The following is a 22,293-nucleotide window of genomic DNA, read 5'->3' as shown; positions in this document are numbered from 1 at the left end:
TGAGACTTGGGTTTCAGAGCAAGAGAGTTGACAATCAAGGAACTGCTTCTATCATCACTCCCCATATTATTCAATTACCCCTAAAAACACACTGCTTTTGATTCAATGAAGTTAAACAATGTGGACTTATTTCAGTTTAAAGGTTTTTGGTTTTTCTTTTTGTATATATCTCTAAAGCATATTCATATTTATGCTGCAAATTTATATAAACATCATGTCTTAAATGTACCATAGTTGTGTTATGTTGATGCATAATTTAGGTGGTTTGGCCCTATATGCTCCATTGTATGCCCGGGGCAGTGCTGTTTTTAGAGTCATGTTTGAAATTGTTATCACTATTAGTTTTGTTATCTTGGGCCCATTACTTCTCTGGGCCTCAGTTTCTTCCTTTACAGAATGAGGATAGTAATTATGCCTACTTGGCTGGGTTGTTGTGACACATTTAGTATGATGCATGACAAGGAATAATACACAATAGGCAGCTATTAAAATTTTTTTTTTTTAATTTTTTTCAATATTTATTTTTGAGACAGAGAGAGACAGAGCATGAACGGGGGAGGGGCAGAGAGAGAGGGAGACACAGAATCTGAAACAGGCTCCAGGCTCTGAGCGGTCAGCACAGAGCCCGACGCGGGGCTCGAACTCACGGACCGCGAGATCGTGACCTGAGCCGAAGTCGGCCGCTTAACCGACTGAGCCACCCAGGCGCCCCAGCTATTAAAATTTTTAAAAAATTTTAACAAACTCTTATTTTTACAAAGGAAGTTTCCAAAGGTCAGGAACTATATTTATAGACAAATATCTTGGTAGAAACCCACTCTTGCACAATATGCCTAAAGGCTTCTGATAAATGCTGATTGATTGCATGATTCTAAACAATCAGGTGAGAATTATTCAGAATTTAGGAGCATTTTGGTGCCACGGATAAATGAGTCAGTAGAATATAAAGCAATAATAAATTAAAGATTCCATGGCATAATTTAGTAGCTTTTCAATGATCTTCTAACTGTTCTTTGAAAATGGTATTATCTTGCCTTAATCAAATTTACTACTGACATTAAGTGGGGAAATTAAATAAAGATAGTTCTGTGTTTGGTAGGGATGGGTTTCTGACAATAGATCTGACAGCTTAGAACAGGAAGGAGCTGTAACTTTTAAGGGAACAGCATAGAGATCCTCTTGATCATGGAATATGTCAGTAGTTATTCATAGATATATTTTATTCCTATGTTTCCTTTGCAAAATAGTCTTTCTGCAAATACATACATAATCTTGGACTTCTCAAATAAAAAAAGGAAAGGAAAAAAACCCAATCATTGGGATGGCATGGAAAGTAATGTCATGATAATAAATTCAGCTTTGGTTCTGAAGAGACAGAAGACCTGCATGCTTTAATTTTGAGCATCTTCCTTCCTTCCTTCCTTCCTTCCTTCCTTCCTTCCTTCCTTCCTTCCTTCCTTCCTTCCTTCATATTTGAGAGAGAGAAAAAGAAAGAGCAGAGGGGAGGCAGAGAGAGAAGGAGAGAGAAAATCCCAAGCAGGCTCTGTTCCATCAGTGCAGAGCCCAATGTGGGATTCAACCTCATGAATTGAGAGATCGTGACCTGAGCCAAAATCCAGAGTTGGATGCTTTAACTGACTAAGCCAACCAGGAGCCCTGATTTTAAGCATCTTCTAATTTTTTTCTTTAGAATAAACATTGTAGTTTCATTTAAAACTAGGCATCAAATTATCTTTGGATTTTTTGAGCACCATGTTTATTCTGAAATGCTAAAGTCTTATAATTAGCTAATTTACAATTTACATGGGAAGTTCTTGTGTTTTCTTGTGACTTCTTTAGCTATATAACTGGACAAGATAGGATAATCCTTTGTGTTTATTTAGCTTTAAGGCTTTTTGTTGCTCCCTGTGCTCCAAGTTTTCTAAAATCATATGCATGATACAGAGTTTAACTTCAAAATGAATTTCAGGTTCTTTTGCCTTGATAATTGCATAATATACCCATGAGATTTATTGTGAAAAATGGCTTATAATGTCTAGAAAGCATTATATATTTATATATATTTAAAATACATATCTTTTAATATTGAATATATATTTAAGTATTATTAGTATTCATATTTATGTAGCAAATCCACATGAAAACAGACTTTTATTTAATGGCAAGTATTATATTGAGATATTGACACCATGGAGTAAGAGAACAGATAGCACTGATCTATTTGAGATACATTGTAGAAATTCTAGCCTTCCCTGTCTTACACAGAGAGAAGCAGAAGAATCAGACTCTAATTGCCAGTATCTACTGTGTTCCAAAGATTCACTTTAACTCCTAGGATTCCTGGAAAGAGATAAAGAAGAGTGAATGGCATATCAGGATTATAGTCCATCATATTTTTCTTTCTCTTTTTCAATTCATTTTCCCTTGAGTTTATTTTTAGAAAGTGGTACAAGAAATATTTAAAACTTTAAATTGCTGATAGTTGAATCCTTCATTGAGCACTTTTCCCCTTATAGGCACCAGAACAATCTTCTTTGATATCTGTGATTCTTAATTTTTTAATTTTCATCTCCTATTTTCTCTTCCATTCTTTTCCTCTTATATAGATTCTTTTTTCTTGCTCTGCCACCACCATTCTTTAAAAAAAAAAAATTACAACCAGAAGGGACTTTTGGGTGGCTCAGTTGGTTAAGTGTCTGACTTAGGTTCACATCATGTTCTTGTGGTTCACAAGTTGGAGACCCACGTCAGGCTCTGTACTGACAGCTCAGAGCCTGGAGCCTGCTTCAGATTCTATGTCTCCCTATCTCTCTCTGCCCCTCCTCCACTCAAGTTCTGTCTCACTTAAAAATAAACATAAAAAAAAATTAAGGCAGTTTTATTACTCTAAGTGTAGCAGAGCCTGCTAATTGCCTACTCAATGTCATTCTTTTCTACTTCCTTAGAAACAAACCTGGAATTTACTCCAAGCAGCAGGTAGCATCCCCTGTTTCCAGGTTGCAGATAATGGCGGCCATCAAAGTTTTTGAGTATGGCTTCTTAGGCAGACTCCTCAAAGTGGCCTGAATTGGTAGAACATGTGCCTTTTATCTATGCTTTTTCCTTCTTTTTCCTTCCTGGAATGCAGATAAAATTGGCTATAAAGTTACCTTAGAAAGGAAGCTATGTTCTACTGGTAGAGTGGAAGGTATGAGGAGGCTAGGTCGTTGATAACTCTGGAGCTGCCAGACTAATTCTAGACACCCTTCCTCTAGACCTCTGTTAAGTGAGAGAAATAACAATTTGTCTTCCTTAGGCCACCTATTTGGATTATCTATGATACACAGCCAAATCTTGTTTCATAATACACGTATATACAAGATTTTTTGGGGCTGTGTATCATAGAAAATTCAAATACATTTCATATTTTTAAAATGCCTACTGTGAATAGATGTGTACACATAGGCACACATACACATATATATGTGTATATATATACACATTCTATGCTGTATGGGCATTTTTTAAATATAAAAGAGTATAAAAAATTAAGTAGTCTAGAGCGGTGGCCACCTCTGAGACAGACCTGGAGAAGATGGCGGCATAGGAGGACGCTGGGCTCACCATGCGTCCTGCTGATCACTTAGATTCCACCTACACCTGCCTAAATAACCCAGAAAACCACCAGAAGACTAGCAGAATGGAGTATCCGGAGCCCAGCACAGAAGAGAGGCCCACAGAAGAGGGTAGGAAGGGCGGAGAGGCCGTGCGTGCTCCACGGACTGGTGGGAGGGAGCCGGGGCAGAGGGGCAGCCCGCTGGCCAAGCAGAGCCCCCGAGTCCGGCTTGCAAAAGTGGAGGGGCCGGATGGAGTATGATCGGACAGCAAGTGGGACTTAACATCTGGAAGGTTATAAGTTAACAGCTCTGCTCAGAGAGCGGGAGGGCTGGAAGACAACGGGAGGGAGAGTTGTTGAGCCCCAGACGACAGAGTGCAGCTTGGCGGGGAACAAAGGTGCTCGCCAGCACCATCTCCTTCGCCCATCCCCCAGCCAAAATCCCAAAGGGAACCAGTTCCTGCCAGGGAACTTACTTGCACTGCGCAAACACCCAATGCTGTGCTTCTGTGGAGCCACCCCTCCGGAGGCGGGTCTGACTCCTTCCCGCTGCCACAGGGCCCCTCCTGAAGCGGTTCACAAAAGGAGAAGTGAGCTGAGCCTGACCCTCCTGCCCCCATGCACCTTGCCTATCCACCCCAGCTAACATGCCAGATCCCCAGCAGCACAAGCCTGGCAGTGTGCAAGTAGCCCAGATGGGCCACGCCACCCCACAGTGAATCCCGCCCCTAGGAGAGGGAAAGAGAAGGCACACACCAGTCTGACTGTGGCCCCAGCGGTGGGCTGGGGGCAGACATCAGGTCTGACTGTGGCCCCACCCACCAACGCGAGTTATTCAGGATAGCACAGGGGAAGTGCCCTGCAGTTCCGCACCACTCCAGGAACTATCCAAAATGACCAAACGGAAGAATTCCCCTCAGAAGAATCTCCAGGAAATAACAACAGCTAATGAACTGATCAAAAAGGATTTAAATAATATATCAGAAAGTGAATTTAGAATAATAGTCATAAAATTAATCGCTGGGCTTGAAAACAGTATACAGGACAGCAGAGAATCTCTTGCTACAGAGATCAAGGGACTAAGGAACAGTCACGAGGAGCTGAAAAACGCTTTAAACGAAATGCAAAACAAAATGGAAACCACGACGGCTCGGATTGAAGAGGCAGAGGAGAGAATAGGTGAACTAGAAGATAAAGTTATGGAGAAAGAGGAAGCTGAAAGAAAGAGAGATAAAAAAATCCAGGAGTATGAGGGGAAAATTAGAGAACTAAGTGATACACGAAAAAGAAATAATATACGCATAATTGGTATCCCAGAGGAGGAAGAGAGAGGGAAAGGTGCTGAAGGGGTACTTGAAGATATTATAGCTGAGAACTTCCCTGAACTGGGGAAGGAAAAAGGCATTGAAATCCAAGAGGCACAGAGAACTCCCTTCAGACGTAACTTGAATCGATCTTCTGCACGACATATCATAGTGAAACTGGCAAAATACAAGGATAAAGAGAAAATTCTGAAAGCAGCAAGGGATAAACGTGCCCTCACATATAAAGGGACACCTATAAGACTCGTGACTGATCTCTCCTTTGAAACTTGGCAGGCCAGAAAGGCTTGGCACGATATCTTCAGTGTGCTAAACAGAAAAAATATGCAGCCGAGAATCCTTTATCCAGCAAGTCTGTCATTTAGAATAGAAGGAGAGATAAAGGTCTTCCCAAACAAACAAAAACTGAAGGAATTTGTCACCACGAAACCAGCCCTACAAGAGATCCTAAGGGGGATCCTGTGAGACAAAGTACCAGAGACATCACTACAAGCATAAAACATACAGACATCACAATGACTCTAAACCCATATCTTTCTATAATAACACTGAATGTAAAAGGATTAAATGCGCCAACCAAAAGACATAGGGTATCAGAATGGATAAAAAAAACAAGACCCATCTATTTGCTGTCTACAAGAGACTCATTTGAGATCTGAGGACACCTTTAGATTGAGAGTGAGGGGATGGAGAACTATTTATCATGCTACTGGAAGCCAAAAGAAAGCTGGAGTAGCCATACTTATATCAGACAAACTAGACTTTAAATTAAAGGCTGTAACAAGAGATGAAGAAGGGCATTATATAATAATTACAGGGTCTATCCATCAGGAAGAGCTAACAATTATAAATGTCTATGTGCCAAATACCGGAGCCCCCAGATATATAAAACAGTTACTCATAAACATAAGCAACCTTATTGATAAGAATGTGGTCATTGCAGGGGACTTTAACACCCCACTTACAGAAATGGATAGATCATCTAGACACACAGTCAATAAAGAAACAAGGGCCCTGAATGATACATTGGATCAGATGGACTTGACAGATATATGTAGAACTCTGCATCCCAAAGCAACAGAATATACTTTCTTCTCGAGTGCACATGGAACATTCTCCAAGATAGATCATATACTGGGTGACAAAACAGCCCTTCATAAGTTTACAAGAATTGAAATTATACCATGCATACTTTCAGACCACAATGCTATGAAGCTTGAAATCAACCACAGGAAAAAGTCTGGAAAACCTCCAAAAGCATGGAGGTTAAAGAACACCCTACTCACGAATGAGTGGATCAACCAGGCAATTAGAGAAGAAATTAAAAAATATATGGAAACAAATGAAAATGAAAATACAACAATCCAAACGCTTTGGGATGCAGCGAAGGCAGTCCTGAGAGGAAAATACATTGCAATCCAGGCCTATCTCAAGAAACAAGAAAAATCCCAAATACAAAATCTAACAGCACACCTAAAGGAAATAGAAGCAGAACAGCAAAGGCAGCCTAAACCCAGCAGAAGAAGAGAAATAATAAAGATCAGAGCAGAAATAAACAATATAGAATCTAAAAAAACAGTAGAGCAGATCAACGAAACCAAGACTTGGTTTTTTGAAAAAATAAACAAAATTGACAAACCTCTAGCCAGGCTTCTCAAAAAGAAAAGGGAGATGACCCAAATAGATAAAATCATGAATGAAAATGGAATTATTACAACCAATCCCTCAGAGATACAAACAATTATCAGGGAATACTATGAAAAATTATATGCCAACAAATTGGACAACCTGGAAGAAATGGACAAATTCCTAAACACCCACACTCTTCCAAAACTCAATCAGGAGGAAATAGAAAGCTTGAACAGACCCATAACCAGCGAAGAAATTGAATCGGTTATCAAAAATCTCCCAACAAATAAGAGTCCAGGACCAGATGGCTTCCCAGGGGAATTCTACCAGACGTTTAAAGCAGAGATAATACCTATCCTTCTCAAGCTATTCCAAGAAATAGAAAGGGAAGGAAAACTTCCAGACTCATTCTATGAAGCCAGTATTACTTTGATTCCTAAACCAGACAGAGACCCACTAAAAAAAGAGAACTACAGGCCAATATCTCTGATGAATACGGATGCAAAAGTTCTCAATAAGATACTAGCAAATCGAATTCAACAGCATATAAAAAGAATTATTCACCATGATCAAGTGGGATTCATTCCTGGGATGCAGGGCTGGTTCAACATTCGCAAATCAATCAACGTGATACATCACATTAACAAAAAAAAGAGAGAAGAACCATATGATCCTGTCAGTAGATGCGGAAAAGGCCTTTGACAAAATCCAGCACCCTTTCTTAATAAAAACCCTTGAGAAAGTCGGGATAGAAGGAACATACTTAAAGATCATAAAAGCCATTTATGAAAAGCCCACAGCTAACATCATCCTCAACGGGGAAAAACTCAGAGCTTTTTTCCCTGAGATCAGGAACACGACAGGGATGCCCACTCTCACCGCTGTTGTTTAATATAGTGCTGGAAGTTCTAGCATCAGCAATCAGACAACAAAAGGAAATCAAAGGCATCACAATTGGCAAAGATGAAGTCAAACTTTCACTTTTTGCAGATGACATGATATTATACATGGAAAATCCAATAGACTCCACCAAAAGTCTGCTAGAACTGATACATGAATTCAGCAAAGTTGCAGGATACAAAATCAATGTACAGAAATCAGTTGCATTCTTATACACTAACAATGAAGCAACAGAAAGACAAATAAAGAAACTGATCCCATTCACAATTGCACCAAGAAGCATAAAGTACCTAGGAATAAATCTAACCAAAGATGTAAAAGATCTGTATGCTGAAAACTATAGAAAGCTTATGAAGGTAATTGAAGAAGATATAAAGAAATGGAAAGACATTCCCTGCTTATGGATTGGAAGAATAAATATTGTCAAAATGTCAATACTACCCAAAGCTATCTACACATTCAATGCAATCCCAATCAAAATTGCACCAGCATTCTTCTTGAAACTAAAACAAGCCATCCTGAAATTCATATGGAACCACAAAAGGCCCCGAATAGCCAAAGTAATTTTGAAGAAGAAGACCAAAGCAGGAGGCATCACAATCCCAGACTTTAGCCTCTACTACAAAGCTGTAATCATCAAGACAGCATGGTATTGGCACAAAAACAGACACATAGACCAATGGAATCGAATAGAAACCCCAGAACTAGACCCACAAACGTATGGCCAACTCATCTTTGACAAAGCAGGAAAGAACATCCAATGGAAAAAAGACAGTCTCTTTAACAAATGGTGTTGGGAGAACTGGACAGCAACATGCAGAAGGTTGAAACTAGACCACTTTCTCACACCATTCATAAAAATAAACTCAAAATGGATAAAGGACCGAATTTGAGACAGGAAACCATCAAAACCTTAGAGGAGAAAGCAAGAAAAGACCTCTCTGACCTCAGCTGTAGCAATCTCTTACTCGGCACATCCCCAAAGGCAAGGGAATTAAAAGCAAAAATGAACTACTGGGATCTTATGAAGATAAAAAGCTTCTGCACAGCAAAGGAAACAACCAACAAAACTAAAAGGCAACCAACGGAATGGGAAAAGATATTTGCAAATGACACATCGGACAAAGGGCTAGTATCCAAAATCTATAAAGAGCTCATCAAACTCCACACCCGAAAAACAAATAACCCAGTGAAGAAACGGGCAGAAAACATGAATAGACACTTCTCTAAAGAAGACATCTAGATGGCCAACAGGCACATGAAAAGATGTTCAACGTCGCTCCTCATCAGGGAAATACAAATCAAAACCACACTCAGATACCACCTCACGCCAGTCAGAGTGGCCAAAATGAAGAAATCAGGAGACTATAGATGCTGGAGAGGATGTGGAGAAACAGGAACCCTCTTGCACTGTTGGTGGGAATGCAAACTGGTGCAGCCACTCTGGAAAGCAGTGTGGAAGTTCCTCAGAAAATTAAAAATAGACCTACCCTATGACCCAGCAATAGCACTGCTAGGAATTTATCCAAGGGATACAGGAGTAATGATGCATAGGGGCACTTGTACCCCAATGTTTATAGCAGCACTCTCAACAATAGCCAAATTATGGAAAGAGCCTAAATGTCCATCAACTGATAAATGGATAAAGAAATTGTGGTTTATATACACAGTGGAGTACTACAGGGCAATGAGAAAGAAAGAAATATGGCCCTTTGTAGCAACGTGGATGGCACTGGAGAGTGTGATGCTAAGTGAAATAAGCCATACAGAGAAAGACAGATACAATATGGTTTCACTCTTATGTGGATCCTGAGAAACTTAACAGAAACCTATGGGAGAGGGGAAGGAAAAAAAGTGGTTAGAGTGGGAGACAGCCGAAGCATAAGAGACTCTTGAAACTGAGAACAAACTGAGGGTTGATGGGGGGTGGGAGGGAGGGCAGGGTGGGTGATGGGTATTGAGGAGGGCACCTTTTGGGATGAGCACTGGGTGTTGTATGGAAACCAATGTGACAATAAATTTCATATATTGAAAAAAAATAAGTAGTAACCAGTTGTAACCCCTTTACCTAGATACATGCATTGTTAAAAATGTTTTTCCTTCCATTCTTATTTTTTAGTTTGTTTTTACAAAATTGAGATCTTTATACTCTTTTATACCTGCCTTTTTTACATTCACAACTATATCATGAACATTTCCACATATCATTAAATATTCTTCCAGAATCTGATTTTAATAATCACATAGTTGTCTAGTTTTTGAATCCACTGCAATTGATTTACCTAATCTCGAATTGGTGGATATTCAAATTGTCTCCAACTTCACAAATTTCTTAAATTAAAAAAAAAATTTAATGTTTATTTATTTTTGGCAGAGAGACAGAGTATGAGTGGAGGAGGGGCAGAGAGAGGGAGAGAGAGAGAGACACGGAGTGAGAGTCAGGGAGGTGCAGAGAGAGAGGGAGTCACAGAATCCAAAGCAGGCTCCAGGCTCTGAGCTGTCAGCATAGAGCCCGACGTAGGGCTGAAACTCACAGACTGCAAGATCATGACCTGAGCCGAAATTAGACCCTCAACCGACTGAGCCACCCAGGCACCCCTCTTAAAAATTTTTAATCAATCTTTCTATATATCTGTGATTATTTCTTTAAAATCTTTTTTAATGTTTATTTTTGAGACAGAGAGAGAGAGAGAGAGAGAGAGCATGAGCAGGGAACGGGCAGAGAGAGAAAGAAACAGAGAATCTGAAGCAGGCTCTGTGCTGTCAGTGCAAAGCCAGATGTGGAGTTTGAAAGCATGAACTCTGAGGTCATGACTTGAGCTGAAATCAGGTGCTCAACCGAATGAGCCACCCAGGCATTCCTATGATTTTTTCTTTATAATAAATATATGGAAATTACATTGTTAATCATAGTTTCAAGTGGCATAAACATTTCTAAAATTCTTAGTAAATTTGGTCAAATGGTCTTCCAACAAGGACATTCCCTTTGTCACTAATACAATGTATGTCCATTTAATGTATATAAGTTCCTTAAGAAAAAGTGGTCTCTCTTTTTTCACAGAGTTTTGCTAATTTGATTACTAATCAAATCAAATATTTTTGATACATTCATAGGAAATTGTCACCTTATCAGTTTATAGAAGTAGAGATAAGGATATCAGTTTATAGAGATTAAGGATATCAATATTTTAGTATTAATTTACATTGCCTTGCCTGGCACCTAGTAAATACTTAACAGATGTTTCTTGATTGCTGACATTTTTCTTTTAATATTTAATGGTTGGAACACAGGAAAGGGATCCATTTTGGGTTTTAGCAGAAAATAAGGGAGAGGAATTCTGTTTTATATAAGTTGTTTTGGGGTTTGGCAAGGCATCTAGAGCTGTCCACTATAGCAGTCTCCAGAGAGGGCTGTGGGCACTCACTGTGGTATATGAAGAAAATATGAAAACTTCCATTTGTATTTATTTTTAATTTTTAAAGAAAGGAATTAAGCTTTAATAAGTGTCACCTTTAAGATATACACTGGCTGTGGCTCTGGGTTCTGTACCAGGATTTATTATGCACCGTAAGTGATGTTTCCTGCACAAAGAGTTTAGTTCTGCACTGAGGGTGAGTAGATGGTGAAATCCTCACGTGTCTAATCAGGGCCCTGCCACACAGTGACATTACTAACAGAATTTATTATTGCTTTATCTAAATATACTTTAGGAAATGGGAAAGAGGCTTAAATACCAATATGGGAATTGTAGTTTAAAAATTATATTCATACTGGGGCACCTGGGTAGCTCAGTCAAGTCAAGCATCTGACTTTGGCTCAGGTCATGATCTCAGTCCGTGAGTTTGAGCCTTCCATCAGTGCTGACAGTGTGGAACCTGCTTGGGATTCTCTTTCTCCCTCCCTCTCTCTTTTTTTCTCTCTCTCTGCCCCTCCCACCACAAGTGCTTGTTCTGTCTATCAAAATAAATAAACTTAAATTTTTAAAAATTATGTCAATATTGTAAGTGCATATACAGCACAATAAAAGTGTTAGAGCTGGCACTTCTCTATGTCAGCCATATTCCATGTTAAAAGTAATGATCATCTGCTCAGATTTGACAGGATCCGCCAAATGCATTCACAATTATTCACACCCAAGTTTTATATTGAGTGAGAAAATAACTGCCTTTTGTATTACAGAAAGAATATATTGAAAATGGGTATTTGGAAATCTTTTAATCATTTCAGCAAGAAGTGTGCCATTGATAAAAGGTTGTATATAGACACACACAAACGTGTGTGCGTGCACACGTACATTTAAGAAACTTAGAGACAGAATTCTCTACACTCTTTTAAAATGTTCTATATTTATTGTTTATTTGAATCCACTTGTTAAAAATAAAAACAAGCAACACTGTCTGGTGAATTTTCAAGGACAATTGATTAAAATCAGGGAAAATTCATATTTACTAGTTGAGTATTTGCTTTCAAAGACTGCCGTGACCAAATGACAATGTCTCACATAAATATCAAAATAAACTTAACTTAGAAACTGACCTAGAATCTAATTAATGTATAACAAAATATTAAGATTTTCAAAATTAGAGCAGAGGATTCAATCACATTGCACTCAACATTTTTGGGCAATGTTCATAAATAAACTTAAAGGTATTGGAAATATTATATTGAAAATATTTGTTTATTCTCATTTAAAATTATTCTCTCTTTGAATAAGTATTATAAAGTATGCAATATGTTAATATATTAGTAAAATTATAAATAATTATACATATATTGGTAGTATATGATCAAAATTTTGTACTGATTGGAAAACATTATAGAAAAAGCTTGGAGACTGTTGAGTGAGTAAAAAGTTGGAAATTAGAATGAGAGATTGCCCTTTTGCAGTTAATTTGTTGATTAAATTCATCCAGCGATTGCATGTTGAATGAAAAAAGGACTAACCAGAGAGTTCCTCTGTATCATGACTCTTTTTTTTTTTTAACATGTATTCATTTTTGAGAAATGGAGAGAGAGCATGAGTGGGGGAGGGGAAGAGAAAGGGGGAGGCACAGAATCTGAAACAGGCTCCAGACTCTGAGCTATCAGCACAGAGCCAGACGTGGGGCTCGAACTCACAAACCATGAGATCATGACCTGAGCTGAAGTCGGAAGCCTAACGGACTGAGCCACCCAGGAACCCCTGTCTAATGACTTTTTTCAGTTGAGTTATAGGTATAAGCCTATAGGAAACAATCCACAGAGTCTATACTCACAACCAGAGTAAAAATGTGAAGGGCTTTGTGTTCAGCAGTCTCAGTTTGGATTGTTTCCACCATTCCCTAGTTGTGTAATTTGGGCAATTTATTTCTCAGAAACTCAGTCTCCATGTAAATAAAATATAAGCAATACCTAATTCTTTCTTTTTAAGTTTATTTATTTTGAGAGAGAGAGTGCACATGTACAAGCAAGTGGGGGAGAGGCAGAGAGGGAGAGAAAGAATCCAAAGCAGGATCTGCACTGTCAGTGTGTGAGCCTGATGCAGGGTTGGAACTCATGAACTGTGAGATCATGACCTGAGCTGAAATCAAGAGTCAGTTGCTTAACTGACTGAGCCACTCAGGCATCCCAAGTAATACCTAATTCTTAGGACTACTTTGAGCATTTCTTAGATAATGTATGTGAGATACTTTGTATCCTGCTTGGCACACAATAGGTACTCAACAAGTGACATTTTTTTCTTACAACGTTCTTCACAAGCACATTTTCAGTAGTCCATTTACTCAATGTGATGCCATTATTTGAGAAACTGAGTATCCTAGTAATTATCAGGTGAGGCTGAATTTCGTTTGAGAATAGGAGTTACTATCATTCCTTTCATTTTCATTGCTAAAGTGATATGAGCTGGTATTTAGTCCAATTTTACAGTTTTGGATATATTTCTACTTGGTATGTAGGGTTATTAAAGATTCATTTTACCTGTAGTCTGCTCCAAAAGCATTTATGTTTTATTTTATCTCTGATCCCAGGCCATCTTGCATCTTAAATCCTTTTATTAGACTAGACATCACATCTCTTTGATTTCCCCCTTTGCTATTTATCAAATCATACTGCTTTATAAAAATATCCCCATGTAGTTTTATCTTACCCTCCCATCTCTCCACCCATCCCCATTGTGCTCAAGACTGACTACTTTTAGACCATCTGTTCTTTAGACAGAACACTGCTTCTGAACAGTGCTGCCTCCCTACCAGCAAATCTTGGAAACATCTTTTGTAGGCTTTCCAGTTTATCTGCAGGTGCTGAGAAATTCATATTTTATCATCCCCAAGGGTACAAATGCTATTCAGAAAACCCAACCGTCAACCAAACTTTGTGCTTAATTATTGCTGTCAGTCACCTGTCAGCAGAAATGGTGTGCTCATCTTTGGCTTTTCATCTATAAACCTAAGAATATGGAAGAAGACAATGAAGAGGATGAGGTTAAGGATAATGGCAGGCTAACTTGAGTCTTTACCTAGAGATCCCTGGATGTCCCCTTCCCACTCAAATCTTTCTCATCGTCTCCTTGTGATTCTTACAGACTCCTGTGGTTCATATCTCTGCTTGCCTCCCCTGAAACCCAGGCCCTGCCTGGGTCCAACTCTCAAACCCCATAACATAGGTAGGAGGAAAGGAAGAACGATGTGCATCATCAGCTCTTTCTTTTATTATTATTATTATTATTATTATTATTATTATATTATTATTGACATAGAACTGACATATAACTGTGTAAGTTTAAGGTATATAATGTGTTGATTTAATACATTTGTGTATTGCAATATGATTGCCACCATAGCATTTAGCCCAAACCTCCATCATGTCCCACAATTGTCATTTCTTTTCTGTGGTGAGAACATTTGAGATCTAGTTTCTTAGCAACTTTGAAGTGTATGACACAGTGCAGTTAACTATAATCAGTGCCAAGCATCAGATCCTTGGAACTTATTCATCCTCTAACTACAAGTTTGTATCTTTTGAACAACATCTCCCAAATTCTGCCTACTCCCGCACTCCCATCCCCTGGTAACCACCATTCTACTCTCCATCTCTACAAATGCTGTATGATATCACATGTGCAATCTAAAAAAATCAGCTCTTTTCTATGGCAGGAGAAGAGTTTTTATTTCCATTAAGAAAAAATTTCAAATGGGGTGGCCTCTTATTATTTATTTGTTAATAAACCACTTGTATTATGTGTTTTATTTATTTCTATCTCCTTTTCTCCAAGATCTTAGGGCAAACTCTGAAGGACTGACTTGGAAAATGAGAGAGACACCCACACTGTCATGCCTCAAATCCATGGTTCCTAAATCTGGCTGCACTCAAAATCATTTGGGAAAGTTTCTTTTTAATTATATGTTCTGAACCTCAACTAAGTTCCTAAAACTTACTGAATGTGAATGTCTGGGCTGGGGTTCAGGAATCCCACCAAACATTTCACCTCTGAGTGACGGTCAATGAATGTTTCTGAACTGCGTTCAAAAATCATATTGTTTGCCTACCTCAGAGCAAGGTTTGTGCTTCCTTTCTCCCGTATTTCTTTCTACAACCTCCTGTTTTGAGCTTTCCCATAAGTGGCCTCCAAACCTCTCCTTCTTCATTTCACATGATTACAGTAGGTAGAACAAGGAAATTAAAGCTAAAGTATAATTGCAAGGACAAACACAAATTAAAAATAAGAGGCCTGATTCTCCCTGTAGAAAATAAGGGAAGATCCCCATCCCTTTCCTTAGAGCATTTACTTTAAAAAACTCATAATTGTATGTTCTTTCTCCTCTCTTTAAAATTTTATAAATCCTTTTGAAAACTGCATAGGCCATTTGTAGGGATGTTTTTCTCAAGGACCCAGGAGTCAGTTCTTTGAAATGTAAACATCAAGGGAAATAGCACCCCTGTCTCTCGGTTTCCGTGGGAGGTCAAAGCCTAACTTTGGTGGGTGCCTTGCTCCAAGTTACAAAACGGCTTCCTGTCATAAAAATATGAAAGGCTTGTTTTTTCTCTGGTTAAAGCCAATTACCTAACTCGGATGGTCTCTCCAACTATCAGGTAAAGTTAGGAGAAACTGGGTGTGATAAATAGTGCTATCAAGTCCTCTTATTTAACGACTAGTTATTTATCTTGAAAACATACACAGAATGGGTTATGTCTGCTTAGCTTTATGAAAGGGTGAGATTTTGTTTTGTCTTTGCAATCCCCTCCCCCCAGCAGACTGCTTGTGATGCACATCACATGCTAATTTTATATTTAGCCAATAATAAAAGTGTTTTCTCTCTCTACTACCTTTGTGGAGAGGATTTCTGTGTTGGGAGAAGATTTTGTTTTTAATTCTGTTTCCCCAACATAATCAGTTAAGGGAGGGCTCATGAAGGAGAGAAGAGTGTTTACAGTGACTAAGATAAATTTCACTGATTGGAGTAGGCTCTGAAGAAGACAGGGAGAAGAAATAAGGGAAAATGGACTGTAATAAAGTATCTTGGAGCAGATGGGGCAGAAATGTAGAGGATATCTAAGTACACCTAAGAAGGGTGGTCATGTTAAAATAAAAGTCAGTGCATTTTGTTCCTATTTTCATAGTTAACTTAGGGTTGAGGTCTAAGAATGAAGCATCTGGAAGCTGTGGCTTTCCTCAAGGCAGGCTGAGCTTGGCTGAGGGCCTGAAAGGGGGGAAAAAGTAAGATTTCTGCCTCAAACTAAAGCTGATGGTAGCCATGCAAACAGTTATAACTTAATGACATATTCTTCTGAAGAAAAAGAAAATTTCTGACAAGCACTTCAAAAAAGTAACAACAACTGACAAAGAAATCAAGAAGATGAACAAAGTGTTCAGCAAAATTGGAAGAGTGAGTCTTTGGGGAGATGGATAGGAACACTTTAACAAAAACAAACAAAAGATTTGAGAGACACTCTGTTCCCATGCCGTCTGACAAGTTTCTGCCTCTTCCATTATCTCACTCCCCTCTGTTGATAGGCAACTGTCTGCTTCCCCAGGGGAGTTTGGCCAGAGAGCTACCTCAAATGCTAAGTGCAAAGAATTGGGAGCCAGCAACTTTCATGCACTCAAAAAATGAAGTTCTCATTCAATTTTCCTTTCAGCCGCTCATGATTCTTATCTGTAGGTAGGCTTTTGGCTGACACTGGAATCAATTCATTTGTAAGAATGTTCTAAGAGCTCTGCTGTACTCTAATGTGAACAGACAGACAACATATCCCCGTTTAAGAACTGTGGGCTGGGTTGACATAAATGGCCCCATACCTTGTGGTTAAAGATTTAGTCTACTGTCTGCAGTTCCATAGGGAGCACACTGCCTGGATGTTGGTTCAGGTAACATTTGAGTTCTGACATTGGAGTCCTTGACAAGCTAGTACGTTTCTGTTTGCTTCGTGAACTGGGACAAGTATAAACATTATCTGATAAACTTTTTGTTTCTTAGTTTAAATATATATGTCTAAGGTGCTATTACTTAGGCAGAAGGTATGATAGTATAACTTCTGGGGCCTCAAAGCATCTAATAAATAATAAAAGCAAAAACTAAAAGTGGAATTAGACCCATTTATTTCAGTGAGAGCACAGCATATCTGTCCAATTTATCATACATAATGGTAATGTGCATTGTCTCATGATGGCTTTCTTAGGTAGCACATAACTCTTTGTCTAAATGCCCATCATATGCAGTTTTGTTTGACTTGCCCTGGGACAGATCTTTCTTTGGCTGGGCTTACATATTATGATTCAGGTATCAGAAGACATTCTGAGTTTAAAGGATGAGAACCTATGATCTCATGAGTAAGTGTGGCTCACTTTTGCCCAAATTTATTCAAATAAATCCATCAGGTATTTTGTGGTTGTATACAGTGTGAGAAACCTGGAAATAAAAGTAAAACTAAATAATCCTAATCCTTTAAAAGTCTACACTCTCCTTTAGCATAATGGTTCAAAACACATGATTCAAAGAATGTAATACAGTATATACAATCTTAGTTGTTTGAATATATTGCACTTAATTTTAAGTCGTGAAAAAAAGCATGCCTCAGGATATGGATAGAACTTTAATTGCCTTGAATAATTTGTAAAATGTGGTCAATGGAGGAGGAGAGAGTGGGCAGTCCAGCATGAGCTAGCAGCATTAGCAAAAGAATGGAGGTGTGGGAATAATCATAGCCAATTCAGCAAGTTATAAAGGTACTAGCTTCTCTGAAAAAAAATTCCTATTGGAAAGCACATCACCTAGGATGAATCACAAGTGACAGACAAATCCTAATTAATGGAGGATCTTGTCTGACATAGAACTGTGTTTCTCATTCATGTAAAAATCCAGAGGTATGTGGTCTAAGGATAGTGGAAACACTTTGATGTCAAGAACCCAGTATCTTTCCATTGTGTTGGTCCGCTATATATGAACTCCATGTCCAAAATCATCTTATAGCACATGTTGGCTTTCCCAGTTTTCCTGGCATCATTCTAGTTAGAAAGGAGGAGGCAAAGGGAAGAGAAGGGCATGTTCCTTCCTTTAAAGGTACTTCTTTCCTTTAAGGATTGCTTCCTGGAAGTTGCATACACAAGTCCAATGGATTCTCATGGATTCCTTTGCTTACACCAACATTCAGGGGAAGCTAAGACATGTAGTGTTCACTTCAGGCTAAACACACAGGTCATGTGTTCACCTGAAAAAAAAAAGAGTGGTTTTATTGCTAGAGAAAGTAAGAATGGCGATGGGGAAGAACCATCAGTGCCACAGTAAGTGATGAGGAAAAAGGTAGAACACTTTGAGTCTAGATCAGGGCTCTGCAAAATTTTTTTCTGTGAAGGAGTACATAATAAATATTTTAGGCTTTTTGAGCCATATAGTCTTTGGCATAACTATTTAACTCTGATGTAGGCAGTGGTACAAAAGCAGCCATAGATAATAAGGATGATGGATGTGTTCTAATAAGTCCTGATTGACACAAAGCAGATTGAGAGTAAAATGTGGCCATGTACTGTAGTTTTCTGATTCCTGGCCTAGATTACAAATGTGATTTTTATCAATAAGAGTCTGAAAATTTCATGTGAAGGGCAATGTGAGGAAAGAGCATGCCATGGCAGAAGGACCACTGAGCTACTATTTGGGAGATCTTGGGTCCAATCCTAGCCAATGACAAATTAGATTTGCAAATTTGAGAACTTTTTTTGCCTCACAGAGTAACAATTCCCTCATTTTGATAATGAGAGGATTGAACAGAAACTCTCTAAAGTTACTTTCAATTCTAAAAGACAATGGAGATGGAATTAAGATGTCTAGTTGGAAAAGTTTTGTAGGGATTCTGATGTGAAATGGTGAAGCTAGGGCAATAAACAGGAAAAATTTTAAAGGCATTTTAAAAGAAAAATAAACAGAAAACAGATGATGATTAATTAGATAAGGGGCTTAACGTTAGTCATAAAATGCCTGCCAGGTTTTGACCAGGGTGACTGAGGGAATGTTGGTCTCATATCAAACAAAGATAGACACATAGAAGGAGATTCCATCTCTAGTAAAAATCCCAAGGAGATTTTTCTTCCCCAACCCAGCTTTTTCCTTTTATGTCAGGGATCAGCAAACTTTTTATGCAAAAAGCCAAACAGCAAAATATTTTAAGCTGTATGTCCCATACAGTCCCTGTCACAATGACTCCATTCTGCCCCTGTAGTGTGACAGCAGCCATAGACAATATGTAAGCAAATGGGCTTGGCTGTATTGTAATAAAATTTTATTTACAGACACTGAAATTTAAACTTCATATAATGTTTATGTATCCCAAATTATTTTTCTTCTTTGATATTTTTAACCATTAAAAATGTAAAAGCTAGTTTTAGCTTTTAGGCTCTACAAAAACACGTGATGGCCCAAGATTGGTCCCCATGAGCCATAATTTGCCTACTCCTGTTCTATGTGCAAGCAATTCTCTAGCAATATGACTTCAGACCTCTCAATACTATTACCTGGTTTGGGAGTCTGGAGAGAGAAACTGGGCATGTTTAGCTCTACCCCTTCTGTTCCCTTTGCTACACTCCATTCTGCTACACTCCATTCTGTTCCTCTAGAGAGGCTCTGCCAAATTTGGGGATGTGATACACCACGTATTAAGCAAAACTCTGGTCCAACACTAGGTACATGTGTTGATTTCTGGAGTTCAGTATTAAGAAATTCATGGTCTACAGACATCAACTACTTCCTTCAATTGAGATATATTTGGGTAATATTTTGACCTATAACATATTGATCTTATTGGGTTCAGAATTTGAACAGCAAGAGGGGAACTACTTATCACATTACCTCTAGGACCTTGAAAATTGATATCTGTTCCCAGGGATTAACAAATCATTGTTTCAGAGACTTCATCACAGACATTACTAACTGGAAGAGTGCCTAGAACATATTAGTGCAAAAATGAATGAATGTGTAAATGCTAAAGCATGGGAAGGTCTAACTGGACACTTGGTATAGGATTCTGAATTGAGATGGGGGGACAGAAGTCAGCTGGGTGTGACCAAAACTGGGGCTATCCTCCTGCAGTTTGGAAACTGCCTAGCAGCTGATGCATATGGCTGTCAGTACTTCTTAATTAAGTTATTAGGATTAACAGGAAAGACTGAGATGACTGAGAACTCGATTTAAACCATTAGACTCTTCCTATTACAGAAATATTGAATTCACTTTAGAGACATAAACAAAACTAATATATGCTTTTTAAATTTTGAGGGGTTGTTTGAGAAAAATAGTTAACTTCTTTTTAAGAAGAAGTGTGCCTTTGTACATCTCGGAGGCAAAGAAGGAAAATCCATGAATAAAGAGATTTATTTGGATTCCTAATTAATGCATATAAATACAACAGGCAAATTGACAGCAATTACTAAAATTGCCATTCTGATCTAAAACCTGAGTTAAAGGATTTTACATTTTAGCCTTTGTAAGCAATCTGGCTTCCTCTCTTCATTTACTCCCTCTTAAGGTTTCTTCTCTCTTCTAGATGAGTTGGTCTAGAAAAGACCTTGAACCTGTATCCCACTATGTGGCATCTGTGTGTACATAGTATTTCCCACACTTGGTATACTCCACCTCGACTCTTCAAATGAAACAACCCTTCCTTCAACATGCAGTCCAAGTTTCACATCCTTGAGGATGTTCTCCCGACTACCCCAACTCTGATTAATTTTCCCCTACTTTAAACTTATAGCATAAAAAAAATCTATTCCATGTGTTCACCAAGATGGATGTTGTTAACATTCAAGACCTATGCCCACTGGGCATACACAGATCTTGGCAAAACTATATAGGAGTGTTTTCTGGATCTACAGACTCATTTTGTTGCATAGTCTTTATAAAATTATTTAAATGCATTGAGTAGCTATTGACACACTGGTAATAATTTCTTTGTGCAGTTGGGCTTAATTAAAACAGATAGTGGCATATGTTCATTTTCCAGAGTTTTACTGTAACCCCATCCCTTTCTTCCTGTTTAAGAAAGCCTAACTGAATACCAGTGAAAGTGAGGTTTGGTGTTAGGAGGTATTTAATTTATCTATTGCTGAGAAACAAGCCAGCCAAAATTTAATGGCTTAAAACAATTATTTAATTTTGCTCACATATCTGCAATTTGGGCATGGCTTAGTGGAATGAGCTCACTTGGTGACAGAAGAGGGTGATTCAATGGGGGTCTGGAAGGTCTGCTTCCTAGATGGCTTCCACACATGGCTGGCAAATTGATGCTGGCTGCTAGCTCAGCCAGAGCATGGAGACAAAGGTGTTAGTCCTTTCCATGTGAGCCTCTCCCTGAGCTGCCTGGGCTTTCACACAGGTGATAACTGGTTTCCAAAAGCAAGTATCCCAAGAAAACAAGGCAAAAAGCACATGGCATTTTTATGCCCTTGCCTCAGAAGTCACTTAATATTGATCTTCCCTAGTCTGTTGGTTAGGCAGTCTCAAAAACTTACCCAGGTTTAAGAGTAAGGAACATAAATGCTATTTCTTGTTAGTGTGTGGCAGCATTCTAGAACAGGATGTGAGATAGGAGGTATTGTTACAGGCATCTTTGGAAAATACAATATGTCACAATGGAGATAGCTTTAAATGACATTAACAACTGATTGTAACACACTGGTATTTTAACATTTTAATAGAGAATCTGCTGACTTATAATTCTATGTTCCAGATTTAGTTTTAAATTTATCTTATTTTCTCATTACCTTATGTGTGTATATCTTAGACCCCAAGCTAGATTAAAGGTAAAGAACTATACCATGTCTTATAATTTTTTTTAATGTGTATTTATTTTTGAGAGAGGGAGAGGCAGAGTGCAAGCTGGGGAGGGGCAGAGAAAGAGAGGGAGACACAGAATCCTAAGTGGGCTCCAGGCTCCAAGCTGTCCACACACAGCCCAACGCGGGGCTCAAACTCATGAACCGCGAGATCATGACCTGAGCCCAAGTCGGACGCTCAACCGACTGAGCCACCCAGGTGCCCCATGTCTCATAATTTTTAACTTTGGTAATCAAGAAATACTCATTGAGAGGTGAGCAGAGAAGGGTTTGTGCCATAAATTCTGTCTAAATAAAGAGATGAGACTGATGTTTTGTTTTGTTGTTTTGTTTTTGTTTTCCACAATTAAAAAATTTTATTTTGATTTTTTAATTTATATCCAACTTAGTTAGCAAATAGTGCAACAATGATTTCAGGAGTAGATTTCCTAATGCCCTTTACCCATTTAGCCCATCCCCCCTCCCATAATCCATCTAGTAACCCTCTGTTTGTTCTCCATATTTAAGAGCCTCTTATGTTTTGTCCCCCTCCCTGTTTTTATATTAT

Source organism: Neofelis nebulosa, chromosome 6, assembly GCF_028018385.1.
Source record: "Neofelis nebulosa isolate mNeoNeb1 chromosome 6, mNeoNeb1.pri, whole genome shotgun sequence".
Lineage (NCBI taxonomy): Eukaryota > Metazoa > Chordata > Mammalia > Carnivora > Felidae > Neofelis > Neofelis nebulosa.
Note: the sequence above shows the minus strand (reverse complement) of the source record.